This window comes from Bufo gargarizans, chromosome 4 (genome assembly GCF_014858855.1).
Source record: "Bufo gargarizans isolate SCDJY-AF-19 chromosome 4, ASM1485885v1, whole genome shotgun sequence".
NCBI lineage: Eukaryota > Metazoa > Chordata > Amphibia > Anura > Bufonidae > Bufo > Bufo gargarizans.
In genome coordinates, this window is record NC_058083.1 from 491,002,857 (window position 1) to 491,021,138 (window position 18,282).

The 18,282-nt window shown below is 44.3% G+C and overlaps 1 long non-coding RNA gene across 1 annotated transcript in view; it reads left to right on the forward strand.

Moving 5' to 3' along the window:
• The first annotated feature begins 442 nt into the window (after window positions 1-442).
• Window positions 443-18,282, forward strand: part of LOC122936159 — a 32,306-nt gene continuing 14,466 nt past the window's right edge. The window contains exon 1 of the long non-coding RNA XR_006388890.1: window positions 443-664. This is a non-coding gene — a long non-coding RNA (uncharacterized LOC122936159). The remainder of the gene's footprint in view (window positions 665-18,282) is intronic.

The following is an 18,282-nucleotide window of genomic DNA, read 5'->3' on the forward strand; positions in this document are numbered from 1 at the left end:
TACCACATTTAGGCTTCCTTCCCACTTGCGTTTACATTTTCCGGTATTGAGATCCGGCAGAGCTATACTAAAGATAATACAACCGGATCCGTTCATAATGGATGCAGATGGTTGTATTATCAAAAACTAAAGCATGCTGAATCCAGCAAAAACGCAAGTGTGAAAGTAGCCTAATATTGTTTTTCTTGCGTTTTAATACTAACAAAAAACTTTGGAAAGAATTATTTTTTTCTTTTTCATCGTCATATTCTGACCCCCATAAATTTTTTCTTTTTTTTTATAGTTAAAGGGGTTGTCCCATTTCATTAATTGCTGTTAATCAGTTTCCCCAAGTGTCCTTGAATAATCTTCTAAATAACTTCCATTTCCTAACTTGCACGGTTCTCCTGAAAAATGCCTTCATCTGCGCCTCTGTTGTCTACCTGTATCCCATGGATACGGCCGGATACTTGCGGGGCTTGTATGTGCCGCGCCTGCGCACAATGTCCTACCTTCTCCCCAGCCGGCCGCTCGAGAACGCGCACGCATGGCTGTTTTACAAGCTGGGGAGGCGTGTCCTGCATGCTGGAGATAGTGCCGGGGAGAGAGACTGTCTGCCTGCTACGCTGCTGTCCTGCAGATTCTAGAGGAGGGAGGAGGGCCCTGGAAGATCACGGTGGCAGAGGTTAGTGATTGATATGCTCCCCTGGGCCCTATTAGTCACGGGCTGACTCCTTCTGGGCGCCGGAGCACACGGCGTCCTCGGTTGCTATGACGCCGTGCGCTCCCTCATGCCACCGGAATACAGTGATACATCTTACAGATCATAGCAGTGTATTACTGTTTTCCGGCAGCATGAGGGAGCGCACGGCGTCATAGCAACCGAGGACGCCCAGAAGGAGTCCAGGCAGCAATCCACAGATGCCCCCCCCCCACCCCATAAGTGCCCTCCACAGATGCCCCCCCACCCCATAAGTGCCATCCACAGATGCCCCCCCACCCCATAAGTGCCATCCACAGATGCCCCCACCCCATAAGTGCACTCCACAGATGCCCCCACCCCATAAGTGCACTCCACAGATGCCCCCACCCCATAAGTGCCCTTCACAGATGCCCCCCCCACCCCATAAGTGCCCTCCACAGATGCCCCCCCCACCCCATAAGTGCCCTCCACAGATGCCCCCCCCACCCCATAAGTGCCCTCCACAGATGCCCCCACCCCATAAGTGCCCTCCACAGATGCCCCCCCACCCCATAAGTGCCCTCCACAGATGCCCCCCCCACCCCATAAGTGCCCTCCACAGATGCCCCCCCCCCACCCCATAAGTGCCCTCCACAGATGCCCCCCCACCCCATAAGTGTCCTCCACAGATGCCCCCACCCCATAAGTGCCCTCCACAGATGCCCCCCCCCATATAAGCTGGGTAATAGGTCAGTGATAATATCAGAGACCGGGAAAGCTGGGTAATAAGTCTATAAGACTTATTACCCAGCTTTCCCGGTATCAGATATTATCACTGACTTATTACCCAGCTTTCCCCGTATCAGATATTATCACTGACTTATTACCCAGCTTTCCCGGTATCAGATATTATCACTGACTTATTACCCAGCTTTCCCGATGTCTGATATTATCACTGACTTATTACCCAGCTTTCCCCGTATCAGATATTATCACTGACTTATTACCCAGCTTTCCCGGTGTACAATATTATCACTGACTTATTACCCAGCTTTCCCGGTATCAGATATTATCACTGACTTATTACCCAGCTTTCCCGGTGTACAATATTATCACTGACTTATTACCCAGCTTTCCCGGTATCAGATATTATCACTGACTTATTACCCAGCTTTCCCGGTGTACAATATTATCACTGACTTATTACCCAGCTTTCCCGGTGTACAATATTATCACTGACTTATTACCCAGCTTTCCCGGTGTACAATATTATCACTGACTTATTACCCAGCTTTCCCGGTGTACAATATTATCACTGACTTATTACCCAGCTTTCCCGGTGTACAATAATATTACAGACTTATTACCCAGCTTTCCCGGTATCAGATATTATCACTGACTTATTACCCAGCTCTCCCGGTATCAGATATTATCACTGACTTATTACCCAGCTTTCCCGGTATCAGATATTATCACTGACTTATTACCCAGCTCTCCCGGTATCAGATATTATCACTGACTTATTACCCAGCTTTCCCGGTGTACAATATTATCACTGACTTAATATCTGATACCGGGAAAGCTGGGTAATAAGTCAGTGATAATATCTGATACCGGGAAAGCTGGGTAATAAGTCAGTTATAATATCAGACATCGGGAAAGCTGGGTAATAAGTCAGTGAATATATCTATCTATATCTAGCACAGATCATATGGCTACTAGCTAACATGCATTTGGGCTGTAGTGATTTATTGTTTTTGCTGCACAGAATGGGTTTGTAACACAGGTTTTATGTGTAAGTGTATTAGATTGCAGGACAGCCACAAGTTACTCCATTAGTTCACTAGCATTGGTTAGTGGTCCCTGAGTGATTCCCCAGCAGGGGGATGGGCTTTACATACTCTGCAGGCTCCATGTGGATGACTCATCCACATGAACGAGCACGGACTGAGCTCTGCGGGTGAGTCATGAGGGGGCGTGGCCTTCACTCAACTGCCTGAGAAGCAGGAAGTTATCAGGACATTTACTGCTGGTAAGATTGAAACAGCAAAGTGGGACAACCCCTTTAAGTCTATGGAGCTGTGTGAGGGCTCATTTTTTTGCCGGTCGATCTATAGTTTATACTGATACAATTTTGGAGTGTGTATGACTTTTTGATCACTTTTATTCACTTTTTTGGGGAGGTGAAGTGATGAAAAATGGCGAATGGGCCATTTCGATATTTTTTTATTCCATTATGGTGTTCACCATACGAGATAAACACATTTATATTTTAATACTTTAGGTATTTTAGAATGCAGTGATTCCTGACATTTTTTGTCTTTATAATGGGGAAAGGGGAATGATTTGAATTTTTTATATTTTTTTAAACTTTTTTTAAACTTTTTTAAAAAAAAACAAAAGAACATGTTATTTTCAGATCACTTTTCCCATAGACTGAAATTAATTACACAGGGTAGGAACCACAATCTAATAATGGCCTCTACTAAGGATAGGTCATCCATTTCAAAAGGCTGCATAATCACTTTATTGCTGCATGAAATGTTCTACACAATATCTAGAAGTACCAGGGGCGTCTCTGCCTCATCCTACCAATAGGTGGCGGTTTAGTTCCATAGAGTGCACATTCCTCTGATTTCATTTTCTGCAGAGAAGCCGGAGCAGCACAAGTTGTGTTCCCGTGCTGCTGGAGTCTATGAAGTATTTCCAGCTTTAGAAAATGGAGAAAACAGTTTCGGAAATCATTACTCAAATCCCTGTAGCAATAAAGGTTGAGTTCAGCCTCTGCGAACCATTCATTTCTCTGTCTTGCAGTTTTTACTGGTAATTGAGGCACGTTGTAAATAGTGTTTCTCTGGGTTCTAAAATAAAGTACATGTGAAATTATCTATCTATCTATCAGTCTATCTATCTATCTATCTATCTATCTATCTATCTATCTATCAGTCTAGAAAATTCGAAAAAGAGCAGCACAGCAGTATAAAGGTGTAGGCGGTGTGCTAGCGGCTGTGAAGGCGATCCCCCTTCAATGAAATAGCAGAAAAAATTCCACGGCACATCCAAGGCGTAAAATAAAATTAGGCTTTATTCGCCAGACCTCTATCTATCTATCTATCTATCTATTATCTATCAGTCTATCTATCTATCTATCTATCTATCTATCTATCAGTCTATCTATCTGGTATCTATCTATCTATCTATCTATCTATCTATCTGTATATATCAGTCTATCTATCTATCTATCTATCTATCTATCTGTATATATCAGTCTATCTATCTATCTATCTATCTATCTATCTATCTATCTGGTATCTATCTATCTCTATCTCCTATCTATCTATCTCCTATCTATCTATCTATCTATCTATCTATCTATCTATCATCTCTCTATTTATAACGGAAAGAAATAGCAGGACTTGTCAAAATAAGGCCTCATGCACATGATTGTTGTGTGCTTTGTGGTCCGCAAATTGCGGATCCACAAAACATGGATGGCGTCCGTGTGTGTTCCGCAATTTGCGCAACGGCGTGGACAGCCATTGATATAACTGCCTATTCTTGTCCGCAAAACGGACAAGAATAGGACAGGTTATATTTTTTTTGCGGACCACGGAATGGAGCAACGGATGCGGACAGCACACGGAGTGCTGTCCGCATGTTTTGCAGCCCCATTGAAGTAAATGGGTCCGCATCCAAGCCGCAAAAAACTGCAACTCGGATGCGGCCCAGAACAACGGTCGTGCGCATGAGGCCTAAGTGTCTCATGCGTGCGCTCCAAGGCCATGGGTTATGGACCAGTGGGTACAAAATGTAAGAATGAGGCAGCATTCCAAAATAAGGTGAAAGGGTGGTGGACCCGCTTTAGGTTTCTTTCACACTGGCGTTTTGGTTTCCGTTTGTGAGATCCGTTCAGGGCTCTCACACGCGGTCCAAAACGGATCAGTTTTGCCCCAATGCATTCTGAATGGATAAGGATCCGCTCAGAATGCATCAGTTTGCCTCCGATCAGTCTCCATTCCGCTCTGGAGGTTGACACCAAAATGCTGCTTGCAGCGTTTTGGTGTCCGCCTGACGATGCGGAGGCAAACGGATCCGTCCTGACACACAATGTAAGTCAATGGGGATGGATCCATTTTCACTGACACAATATGGCACAATAGAAAACGGATCCATGGCTATGTTAAAGATAATACAAACAGATCCGTTCTGAACGGATGCATCTGTGCAAATCCATGACGGATCCGCACCAAACGCGAGTGTGAAAGTAGCCTTATCCACCCACAAACATTGCGTTGTGTTATCTATCTATCCATCCGTGTTTCTACATGTAGTGTGTGTTTGCATTTGCATGTCACCCATGGTAGCGTGCATCTGTATATCTGTTTCATATTGTTTAGAGGTGCTGGTCTAACTTTGTTCTTGGCTGAAACCGACTTGTGATGTCACAGGAGCTCTCCTGACTAAATCCCACTAATAATGTCACAGCTGCTCACCTGACTGAAACCGACTTGTGATGTCACAGCTGCTCACCTGACTGAAACCCACTTGTGATGTCACAGCTGCTCACCTGACTGATACCGACTTGTGATGTCACAGCTGCTCACCTGACTGATACCGACTTGTGACATCACAGCTGCTCACCTGACTGAAACCGACTTGTGACATCACAGCTGCTCACCTGACTGAAACCGACTTGTGATGTCACAGCTGCTCACCTGACTGAAACCCACTTGTGACATCACAGCTGCTGACCTAACTGAAACTGACTTGTGATGTCACAGCTGCTCACCTGACTGAAACCGACTTGTGATGTCACAGCTGCTCACCTGACTGAAACAGACTTGTGATGTCACAGCTGCTCACCTGACTGAAACCCACTTGTGATGTCACAGCTGCTCATCTGACTGAAACCTGCTTGTGACATCACAGCTGCTCACCTGACTGAAACCCACTTGTGATGTCACAGCTGCTCACCTGACTGAAACAGACTTGTGATGTCACAGCTGCTCATCTGACTGAAACCTGCTTGTGACATCACAGCTGCTCACCTGACTGAAACCCACTTGTGACGTCACAGCTGCTCACCTGACTGATACCGACTTGTGCTGTCACAGCTGCTCACCTGACTGAAACCGACTTGTGATGTCACAGCTGCTTACCTGACTGAAACCGACTTGTGATGTCACAGCTGCTTACCTGACTGAAACCAACTTGTGACATCACAGCTGCTCACCTGACTGAAACCCACTTGTGACGTCACAGCTGCTCACCTGACTGATACCGACTTGTGATGTCACAGCTGCTTACCTGACTGAAACCGACTTGTGATGTCACAGCTGCTTACCTGACTGAAACCGACTTGTGACGTCACAGCTGCTCACCTGACTGAAACCCACTTGTGACGTCACAGCTGCTCACCTGACTGAAACCCACTTGTGACGTCACAGCTGCTCACCTGACTGAAACCCACTTTTGACATCACAGCTGCTTACCTGACTGAAACCGACTTGTGACGTCACAGCTGCTCACCTGACTGAAACCGACTTGTGATGTCACAGCTGCTTACCTGACTGAAACCGACTTGTGATGTCACAGCTGCTTACCTGACTGAAACCAACTTGTGACGTCACAGCTGCTCACCTAACTGAAACCGACTTGTGACGTCACAGCTGCTCACCTGACTGAAACCCACTTGTGACGTCACAGCTGCTTACCTGACTGAAACCGACTTGTGACGTCACAGCTGCTCACCTGACTAAAACCGACTTGTGACATCACAGCTGCTCACCTGACTGAAACTGACTTGTGATGTCACAGCTGCTCACCTAACTGCTAATTTGATGACAGTGTGGTAAGCGCCACGGATAACCTATCGCCTTTCTCCGTGTCCTGTAAATATATTAACTCGAGAGTAAAGTGTCCATTTCTACCAGCAGTCACTGCTGTCCTGCTTTTCCTGTATGTAACAGTTTTCCTATTTGTTCTATAACCATATATCAGGGCTGTGACTATAGGGGAGCACAAAGACCCCCCCACCACATAATATGACTGCAGCACATGCTCGGTGGGGGCCACTGATACAGATTGCATTGGGGCCCAGGAGCTTCTGTGATATATCCAGTAAAGCAGCTGATCTGTGACGGACCATTCACTGAAGGTGTAGAGGTCTGTGTGGGTAACAGAACATTAACACAAGTTACATAACATATTGGGCTGAACGGGAAACCGTATCTGCAGGGTTCAGCCTGGCTAAGTGAAACGTGAACGGCCTTATCTTAGCAATTCTATTAGGCCACAGAGCGTAGATGCGATTCCAAGGCTTGACCTGCTAAGAAACACCTAATTTACCCAAGGAATTGCTACAAGAGAAATCCATTTACTGCACGCTATACCTTCTCTACCCGGAACAGATGATGTAATATGTCTCAATATGACAAAACGACACGGAGGTAGTAAAGTTTCAATAAAGCCCCATGTAAACCTGATGGTACAAGCTTCCCTAATAACCGTGAAAAAAAAAAGATTTGGCATGTTCATATTTGGAGTTCCCAAATCCCGGGGCATCGTTGTTAAGTGCTTTGAGGACATTTTCCTAATGTTGCTGCTATGGAAACGCATATTACGGTACCAAATGCGGGCAAAATTACATTCAGTAGGGATTTTTGTAAAAAATGAAAATCAGACATCATACAGTATGGTACATGACTCTTTCAAATAAACTTCGAACCAGCCCTGTACCTCACATGGATCCCGAGATCTACCCATTCCAATTGTTCTGCTAGATTAAATTCAAGCTAGCGGCTCAGGGGGCGTGTCCTTTCTCAAAGCGTGTGTTCTGTCTGCTGCTGCAGCTGGTGGCAATTGAAGGATGGAACTGAGCATGTGCGACCACCTTAATGCGCTGGACAAAGTATTTAAAAAAAGAGCAAACAGCAGGTGGCGCTATACATATTTCTGTGAATAGCTCAGCAGCTGTGCAAACTTTTTAATTACATGCAATTACAAAAGTGTTTAGATCCAGGTGCTGGTTTGAAAAATGTAGAATATAATCCCACAGCATAAAAAAATATGCAGCAATACATACACATTATATCTGTCACCATATAAATTACTGTACTATCTATCTATCTATCTATCTATCTATCTATCTATCTATTATCTATCATCTATCTATCTATCTATCTATCTATCTATCTATCTATCTATGATTACTTAATTATGTAAAGCTGTATAAATATGCACAATGCACTGCTTACTATGTCACTGCTTGAGAAAGATCCCAGAAAGCGGATTGAAACGTTGCGGGTCTGGTGAATAAAGCCATTTTAACCACCTCCGGACCGCCTAACGCAGATGTGCGGTCCGGAGGTGGCAGCGCTGCGCAGAGTCACGCATATACGCGTCATCTCGCGAGACGCGAGATGACGCGAATATGCGCGCGCGCATGCGCAGTTCGCGCCGGCATTTCGCACAGGAGTATTTCGTCAGCAACCTGCCAGCCGTGATCATTGGCTGGCAGGTTGCTGATTTTTAAAAAATCCAATCAAAGTGCCAGATAGCAGATCATATTTGTAAATATGATCTGTTATATGGCTGCCTGCTCCTCTGCTGGTTCTTTTCGTCGGTTGGATCCAGCAGAGGAGCAGGCTTCACAGAGAGTACACCAAACATCACACTTTAGCCCCAGATCACCCTCCTGCACCCCAATTAACCCTTTGATCGCCCCTGTCAATCACAAGTGAAAAGAAAAAAGTGATCAGTGCAAACTGTCACTTTTTTTTTCCACTGGTATTGACCGTTAGGTTTTAGGTATAGTTTAGGCCCCTTGGTTAGGTAGTTTAGGGATCGGTTAGCGCCCAGCCCACCGCACCGCAGTCCGTTATTCGCTGATTAGCGTATCGCTAATCAGCATTTGTACTTTTATAGTATCTGGAAGTGATCAAAACTGATCACGGTCAGATCTATAATAGTACTAGTGTCACTTTAGTTCTCCCTCCACCCAAAACGCAGTGTTTGCCCGATCAGGCCTGATCGCTCGCCCACACTTGCGTTCGCCCACACCCGCCCCACCGCAGTGACAAAAAAAAATTTTTTTTTTGATCGCTGCAGATTCAATTTACACGCACTGCGGCGATAAAAAAAATCAGTTTTGATATTTTTTATCAACCGCAGCGGCCTCCGGTACTTCGCTAGCCTCCCATTTGTAAGACAGGCTTGCTTTTTTTTTCTTGGGTAGTCTCAGGGAATACCCCTAAATTTAGTTGCCCACATGTCTAACAGGGGGTATTCTTCTGAAGAGGCCTACAGGCTTCTGACCCAGTCGGATGAGGAATGGGAACCCTCATCTGATGAATCCAGCGGGTCAGAATACGAACCTGTAGAAAGCAGTGGCTCTCTGACCCAAAGTTCGGACGAGGAGGCTGAGGTCCCTGATAGAACCAGGCGTACCCGGCCCCGTGTCGCTAGACCGCAGGTTGCGCAGGATCCGCTTCAAGAGCAGCAGAGTGGGGCTGGTGCTGTCGGATTACGTGGTGAGGCATACACCAGCAGCCCAGCCCTTCCTGGACCTAGTACCAGCACTGCCGTACAACCTGGTGAAGTAGCGAGCACCAGAAGGGCAGTTGAAGCTGGTACGGTGGCACGTGCAGTAGTGACCCCGTCGCAGCCACCGCAAAGACGTGCCCGTATAGCCCCTAGAATCCCAGAGGTGCTGGCAAACCCTGATTGGCAGTCCCCAACTTCAGCCGCACCTGTAGTTTTCCCTTTCACCGCCCAGTCTGGAGTTCGGGTTGAGACAGCTCAGATCGGTTCGGCCCTGGGATTTTTTGAGCTGTTCTTGACTGCGGAGCTTTTAGACTTAGTTGTGGCAGAAACAAATCGGTATGCCACACAATTTATAACCGCTAACCCGGGAAGCTTTTATGCCCAGCCTTTCCGGTGGAAACCAGTCCAAGTTTCCGAAATTAAAACTTTTCTGGGCCTCCTCCTCAACATGGGCCTGACAAAAAAGCATGAATTGCGGTCATATTGGTCCACGAACCCGATTCATCACATGCCCATGTTCTCTGCTGCTATGTCCAGGACACGATTTGAGGTCATCCTGCGTTTCCTGCACTTTAGTGACAACACCGCCTCCCGTCCCAGGGGCCACCCTGCTTTTGACCGGCTCCACAAAATTCGGCCCCTCATAGACCATTTCAACCTGAAATTTGCAGATATTTATACCCCAGAGCAAAACATCTGCATAGACGAGTCCCTGATACATTTTACCGGGCGCCTTGGCTTCAAACAATACATCCCAAGCAAGCGCGCCCGGTATGGGGTCAAATTGTATAAGCTCTGTGAAAGGGCCACAGGCTATACCCACAAATTTCGTGTCTATGAGGGAAAAGATCAGACCCTGGAGCCGGTCGGTTGCCCTGACTACCTGGGGAGCAGTGGGAAGACAGTTTGGGACTTGGTGTCACCCTTATTCGGCAAGGGGTACCATCTTTATGTGGACAATTTTTACACGAGTGTGGCCCTCTTTAGGCATTTGTTTCTAGAACGGATTGGCGCCTGTGGTACCGCGCGAACTAGTCGCGCGGGCTTCCCCCAACGGCTCGTTAGCACCCGTCTTGCAAGGGGGCAGAGGGCCGCACTGTGTAACGAAGAACTGCTCGCGGTGAAATGGAGAGACAAGCGTGACGTTTACATGCTCTCCTCCATTCACGCAGACACGACAATACAAATTGAGCGAGCAACCCGTGTCATTGAAAAGCCCCTCTCAGTCCACGACTATAACCTCCACATGGGAGGGGTGGACTTCAATGACCAGATGTTGTCTCCGTATTTAGTTTCCCGACGCACCAGACGCTGGTATAAGAAGGTGTCTGTATATTTAATTCAATTGGCTCTGTACAATAGTTTTGTTCTCTACAGTAAGGCTGGGAGAACTGGATCCTTCCTCAAATTTCAGGAAGAGATCATCGAGAACCTCCTGTACCCAGGAGGTTCCGTGGCCCCATCCACCAGTGTAGTTAGCCGTCTACACGAGCGACATTTCCCCAATGTCGTTCCTGGTACCTCAACCCAACCGTCACCCCGAAAAAGATGTTGTGTCTGTAGCAGGAGTGGAATAAGGCGTGACACCCGCTATTTCTGTCCTGACTGTCCCGACCACCCTGCCCTATGCTTTGGAGAGTGTTTCCGGAAGTACCACTCACAGGTACACTATTAGCATAGGGATCATCTCACCAGGATAGGCACACAGGGCTATTAGGGCCCATTTCACTCACTGCTGCTGCAAACGTCTCCTTTCACATGGGACAAAGTGCATAACGCACTTCGCCACATCTTTGGGCGATTTGCGCTTTGCACATTGACCCATGGGGAAGGAGAGGTTTGTTTTATAAAGGTAAAAAAAAAAAAAACACACCAGTAAGAAAACACGTTAATGTTCAGTTCAAAAAGTTAAAGTTACATGTTCTGTTGCAAAGTTAATAAAATTATTGCGTTGCGGCCTGGTTTTTTCTTTTTTTTTTGTCTTTTTACCTTCCAGGTGGACCAACCGATCTACTAGCTGCAGCACCGATGTGCATTCTGACAGAAGCATTGCGCTGCTGTCAGATTACACGCAAGTCGGTGTATGCGGCGCTGCAAGACGGGATTTTCTCCTCTGCAGTGACAGATACGTTTGCCAAGGCATACGAGCTGAGGAGGAGGCGGCGTTCCTATGCTTTGGCAAGCACTTTGTATATATATATATATAAAAAAAAAAAAAAAAAAAAATCCCGGCAATGATTTATTCATCCACATCGATTGATGCGAATGGAGAAATCTGGTTTGCCAGGGCATACGAGCTAAGTGGGTATGGATGTAGGGCGGAGCTCCTATGTCCTGGCAGACGCCTTTCCCCTCCATTTTTTTTTTTTTTGGCAGAGATTTTTTCATCCACATTGATCAATGCGAATGAAGAAATCTGTGCCGATCATTTTTTTCTTTCAGCCCAGAGGCTGAACGGAAAAAAAAATCTCATTACCTGTATGCTCAATATAAGGAGAATAGCAGAAACTCCTAATGCTGGCCATACATGTAATGATTGCGGAGACCCTCAAATGCCAGGGCAGTACAAAGACCCCACAACTGACCCCATTTTGGAAAGAAGACACCCCAAGGTATTCGCTGAGGGGCATATTGAGTCCATGAAAGATTGAAATTTTTGTCCTAAGTTAGCGGAAAGTGAGACTTTGTGAGAAAAAAATAAAAAATCAATTTCCGCTAACTTTTGCGGAAAAAAAAAAATTTCTATGAACTTGCCAGGCCCCTCATTGGATACCTTGGGGTGTCTTCTTTCCAAAGTGGGGTCACATGTGGGGTATTTATACTGCCCTGGCTTTTTAGGGGCCCTAAAGCGTGAGAAGAAGTCTGGGATCCAAATGTCTAAAAATGCCCTCCTAAAAGGAATTTGGGCACCTTTGCGCATCTAGGCTGCAAAAAAGTGTGACACATCTGGTATCGCCGTACTCAGGAGAAGTTGGGGAATGTGTTTTGGGGTGTCATTTTACATATACCCATGCTGGGTGAGAAAAATATCTTGGTCAAATGCCAACTTTGTATAAAAAAAATGGGAAAAGTTGTCTTTTGCCAAGATATTTCTCTCACCCAGCATGGGTATATGTAAAATGACACCCCAAAACACATTTCCCAACTTCTCCTGAGTACGGCGATACCAGATGTGTGACACTTTTTTGCTGCCAAGGTGGGCAAAGGGGCACATATTCCAAAGTGCACCTTTCGGATTTTGCAGGCCATTTTTTTTACACATTTTGATTGCAAAGTACTTCTCACACATTTGGGCCCCTAAATTGCCAGGGCAGTATAACTACGCCACAAGTGACCCTATTTTGGAAAGATGACACCCCAAGGTATTCCGTGAGGGGCACTGCGAGTTCCTAGAATTTTTTATTTTTTGTCGCAAGTTAGTGGAATATGAGACTTTGTAAGGAAAAAAGAGAAAAAAAAGAAAATCATCATTTTCCGCTAACTTGTGACAAAAAAAATAAAATTCTAGGAACTCGCAGTGCCCCTCACGGAATACCTTGGGGTGTCTTCTTTCCAAAATGGGGTCACTTGTGGCGTAGTTATACTGCCCTGGCAATTTAGGGGCCCATATGTGTGAGAAGTACCTTGCAATCAAAATGTGTAAAAAATGGCCTGCAAAATCCGAAAGGTGCACTTTGGAATATGTGCCCCTTTGCCCACCTTGGCTGCAATAAAGTGTCACACATGTGGTATCGCCATACTCAGGAGAAGTTGGGGAATGTGTTTTGGGGTGTCATTTTACATATACCCATGCTGGGTGAGAAAAATATCTTGGTCAAATGCCAACTTTGTATAAAAAAATGGGAAAAGTTGTCTTTTGTCAAGATATTTCTCTCACCCAGCATAGGTATATGTAAAATGACACCCCAAAACACATTCCCCAACTTCTCCTGAGTACGGCGATACCAGATGTGTGACACTTTTTTGCTGCCAAGGTGGGCAAAGGGGCACATATTCCAAAGTGCACCTTTCGGATTTCACCGGTCATTTTTTACACATTTTGATTGCAAAGTTCTTCTCACACATTTGGGCCCCTAAATTGCCAGGGCAGTATAACTACCCCACAAGTGACCCCATTTTGGAAAGAAGACACCCAAAGGTATTCTGTGAGGGGCATGGTGAGTTCCTAGAATTTTTTATTTTTTGTCGCAAGTTAGTGGAATATGAGACTTTGTAAGAAAAAATAAAAAAATAAAAATCATCATCATTTTCCGCTAACTTGTGACAAAAAATAAAAAGTTCTATGAACTCACTATGCCCATCAGCGAATACCTTAGGGTGTCTACTTTCCGAAATGGGGTCATTTGTGGGGTTTTTCTACTGTTTGGGCATTGTAGAACCTCAGGAAACATGACAGGTGCTCAGAAAATCAGAGCTGTTTCAAAAAGCGGAAATTCACATTTTTGTACCATAGTTTGTAAACGCTATAACTTTTACCCAAACCATTTTTTTTTGCCCAAACATTTTTTTTTTATCAAAGACATGTAGAACAATAAATTAGGTGAAAAATTTATATATGGATGTCGTTTTTTTTGCAAAATTTTACAGCTGAAAGTGAAAAATGTCATTTTTTTGCAAAAAAATCGTTACATTTTGATTAATAACAAAAAAAGTAAAAATGTCAGCAGCAATAAAATACCACCAAATGAAAGCTCCATTAGTGAGAAGAAAAGGAGGTAAAATTCATTTGGGTGGTAAGTTGCATGACCGAGCGATAAACGGTGAAAGGAGTGTAGTGCCGAAGTGTAAAAAGTGCTCTGGTCATGAAGGGGGTTTCACCTAGCGGGGCTGAAGTGGTTAAAGCTACTTTTTTACGCCTTGGATGTGCTGTGGATTTTTTTCATTTTATCTATCTATCTATCTCATATCTATCTATCTCAAGAACAGGACCCAGTCTTGCACTGCTGGGAATGGAGAGGTGTTTGCTCTTGCGCAGCTCACTCGATTTACTTCTATGGACGTTCCAACAACAGCTAGCATCAGCTATTTCCGCAAGTTCCATGGCAGTGAATGGAGAGAGCCCTGCATATATGGCCCGATCCTCTTCTGCTGTCCCAATGGTGTGAGACTAGGACATGTTCACAGGATAAGACCATTTCCTAGAGGCTGCACCCGCACTTATCGAATGTTTATGGCATATCTTGTGGCTATCCCATAAACTTCCAGATGTCAACACCCCTTAAAAGAATTAAATGTTGAAAACTATAGCTCATATGGGACATAAGTGAGGAGGTAGCTAACTTCTCCACCTAGTCGGGAATGCAGTAAACAACCTGGGATATAACTATATCAAAAGAAGATTGAGACATGGCATTATTAAAGGAGTTATCACATGACTAATATGAAAAAATTAAAATAATTTATTACATGATAATCTCTTTCTAACAAAGCTTATATAATAGATCTCCGCATTCATTGCTCTGCTAGATTTATATCAAGCTGACAGCTCAAGGGGAGTGCTTTTCTGCTGCAGCTAAGGGGGCGTGTCCATGCTCCCCCCATCACAGCTCAGGGGGCGTGTCCATGCTCTCCCTATCACAGCTCAGGGGGTGTGTTTCAGCTCTTTCTATCACCGCTCAGGAGGCAGTTGATGGAACTGAGCATGTGCGGCCTTCTCAGTGAGAAGGTCAAAGAAATAGGAAAAAGAACAAACAGCAGGTGGCGATATACAGATACATTGTGTTGAATAACCTTAGTGGCTATGCAAAATGTTTAATTAAATGCAATTACATATTAATTTAGATCCAGGTGCTGGTTTGAAAACTAGAATATTTTTCTTGGGACAAACCCTTTAAGTCATACACTCTCACATTTCATGAAAAATGCTTTTATTAGAATTTATTTTATTTTAAATATTAAAATAATTGGGACGATTACTTCCATACTCACATATAAGACTACCATTACCTAATGTGTGTCTGGTTTATCAGTTTCCAGCAGCCTAAAACACATTATAGATTTCGGGAGTTTTTTTTTTTTGTATCAGTAAATTACAGGTTTTCATTTCTTTCTTAAAACTGACTTCTGGATATATTAATTATTCATGTTTATTAACATTTCAGTAATTGGATTAACTATGATCAAAGGGAAATATGATTTTGCTGAAAATGACATTTTCTCTAATAAGTCTTTGCCTAGCAGAACAAGTAAAGCGGTCTCAGCTCTATAATTATGAAGTGAATCCACAACTGCATTGTAAATGGCCTGACCATAGAGAAAACTGCTTTGTGACTGCACAGTTCTCTCATCTTCTGCCCAGGTCAGATCCCTATGGTGATCCTTGTAGTGAGACCCTGACCATTCAGCTTCCTCTCATAGCAAGATATTATGTGAACCTGGAGAGGAAAGAACTAGATAATAGGTATTTATCTTGTAAACCCCTTCACTACTCAAGACCACCGGGGATTTAACCATTAAAGGGGCCCTACGGAAGTTAAATCTTGATGGCCTATCCTCAGGATAGGTTATCAATATCAGATTAGTAGGAGTTAAACTCCTGACACCCCCCCTACGAATAGCTGTTTAAAGAGGCCACAGCACTCCAGTGAGCAATGCAGCCTCTTCCTAGGCCAATGATTCCCCCATACATTGGGCAGATTGCCTAAGCCTAGCTTAGTCCCATTCACGTGATTGGTTCTGGGATGCAAGCAGAGCCGTTATACAGTGACTGGCACTATGCTCGGTATGCTGTGAAGAAGTTGTGGCGCTGACTGGAATGCCGCAGCCCTTCAAAACAGCTGATCAGTGGCAGGACCGGGTGTTAGAACCACCAATCAGGTATTGATGACCTATCCTGAGGATGTCATCAATATATTCTCCTGTGGAAAATTCTTTAAGTGTCCTAGACCACCAAGGGTATTTCTATTAACCCCTCACTATCCTGCACCATTAAAGGTGCATTCATTTCTCCTTCGCTATCATAAACTTTCAGGATTGTCTGCATTAACACTTTCACTACCCTAGACCACCAGGACTCTCTTCAATACCCTTTGACTGCCATAGACCACCACAAATGTTTTAAATATTGCAGGATTAATGCTAACAGTTGTGGCATGCTACAGCATTAACATTATTTTAAGTTAATAGCATAGTGACCAAAATGTTTGTTTGGCATATCTGTACATTTACCTTTTCTCTACCCAAGACCACCCGGACTGTTACCATTAAGGCCTCATGAACACAACCGTTGTTTCATTCCATGTGACTTTCAATGGGTCTGTTGAAAACTCGGCTAATGCACCGTTTGTCATCCGCGTCCATGATCCATGGTTCCAGTCTGTCAAAAAAAGATAACCTGTCCTATTTTTTTCACGGAAAACTGGTTCGCGAACCCATTCAAGTCAATGGGTCCGTGAAAAAACGCGGAGGCACACTAGATTGTCGTCCGTGTCCGTTTTATTCCTATCATTTGCATGGCAAACTTGACTTAGACTTTTTTTTACTTTCCTTCATGTCTGGTGATCCTCCAAAAATAAAGGAAGACACACGAAAAAAAAACGGAAACGGATCACAGAACAACGGAACCCCATTTTGCGGAACGGAACACAACAACGGTCGTGTGCATGAGGCCTAATCCATTTACTGTCCTAAATTAAAATCAACCCAAACACAACCCAGTATTATGTAGAAGCATATGGTGGTTTTACTTGGCACATTGTATGGCAGTATTCCACCTTTTGAATTGTCTATTCACTATCTTCTGTTACCTTGATTACCTCTTGTATTGAAGGCAGACCATGAGATGGGACATAGGTGCTACAGTGCCAGTCTCAAACTAGAAGATAATGTTATTTTAGAGTGGCCTATGTATTGACAGGCTTATTTTAAAGATGTTATCCCATGACTAACGTAAAAAATGAAAATGATATAATACATCTCTTTCTAAAAAACACTTGAACCAGCCCTGTACCTCCGTGGATCCAGAGATCTCCCCATTCATTGCTCTTCTAAATTTATATCAAGCTGGCAGCTCAAGGGGAGTGTCTTTTTTGCTGCAGCTCAGGAGGCGTGTCCATGCTCTCCCTATCACAGCTCAGGAGGTGTGTCCATGCTCTCCCTATCACAGCTCAGGAGGCGTGTCAATGCTTTTCCTATAACAACTCAGGAGGCAGTTGAAGGATGAAACTGAGCATGTGCGGCCATCTCAGTGAGCAGGTCAAAGGTGCAGGTGGCGCTATACAGAAACATTTTATTGAATAACTTAGTGGCTATGCAATTTTTTTTTATTACATGCAATTACAAAAGAATTCAGATCCAAGTGCTGGTTTGAAAACTGTAGAATAATTTTGTGGGACAATCTCTTTAACAACTAGAAGGCTTCGCATTGTAGCATCAGTCTGCTGTGTCCTGTATACTGTGCAAGAACGGCTTTTCATCAAATGCTCTGTATTATCAGTGCTTTGCAAATGTCACCTCACTTATTACATCTTAACACCAGTATTTAGAGCTTATGTTTCAGCTTGCACGTCAAAATCTCTGATCTTAAAAAACCAGAGCAGATGTTGATTTGAAAGTTCACCTTCCATTAATTCTTTAATATGCATGGGGGCTCTTGAGACTCAGATGTGAAAATAATACTCATGTAGAAAGTTGAAAGAATACAACGACCATCATTACATACTATTATCTTCCATAATATCATCAAAGGCCTCAGTGTTTGCAGGCTTGGATGTACAGGCGTGTGTCTTAACCCCTTCCAGACTGACCACTGGATATATACATCCTATCTGCACATACCCCATTTATTATTCTGCCTTCTCCTGTGCCCGCAGCAGAGCGGTACCTGAGGGCAGGGAGAGAGAGCAGGAAGCAGCCGAGCCTCTTCCTCTGTTTGTCCCGGCGGCCTAAGTCTACTTTCACATCTGTGTTTCTCCTTCCCGGTCATGAAATCCATCATATGATCTCAATGCTGGAGAAAAACGCTTCTGTTTTGTCCCCATTCATTGTCAATGGGGACAAAATGGAATCGAACGGAGTGCACTAGAATTCATTCTGTTCTTTTCCGTATGGTTGCGTTCCCATACTGGACAGAAAACCAC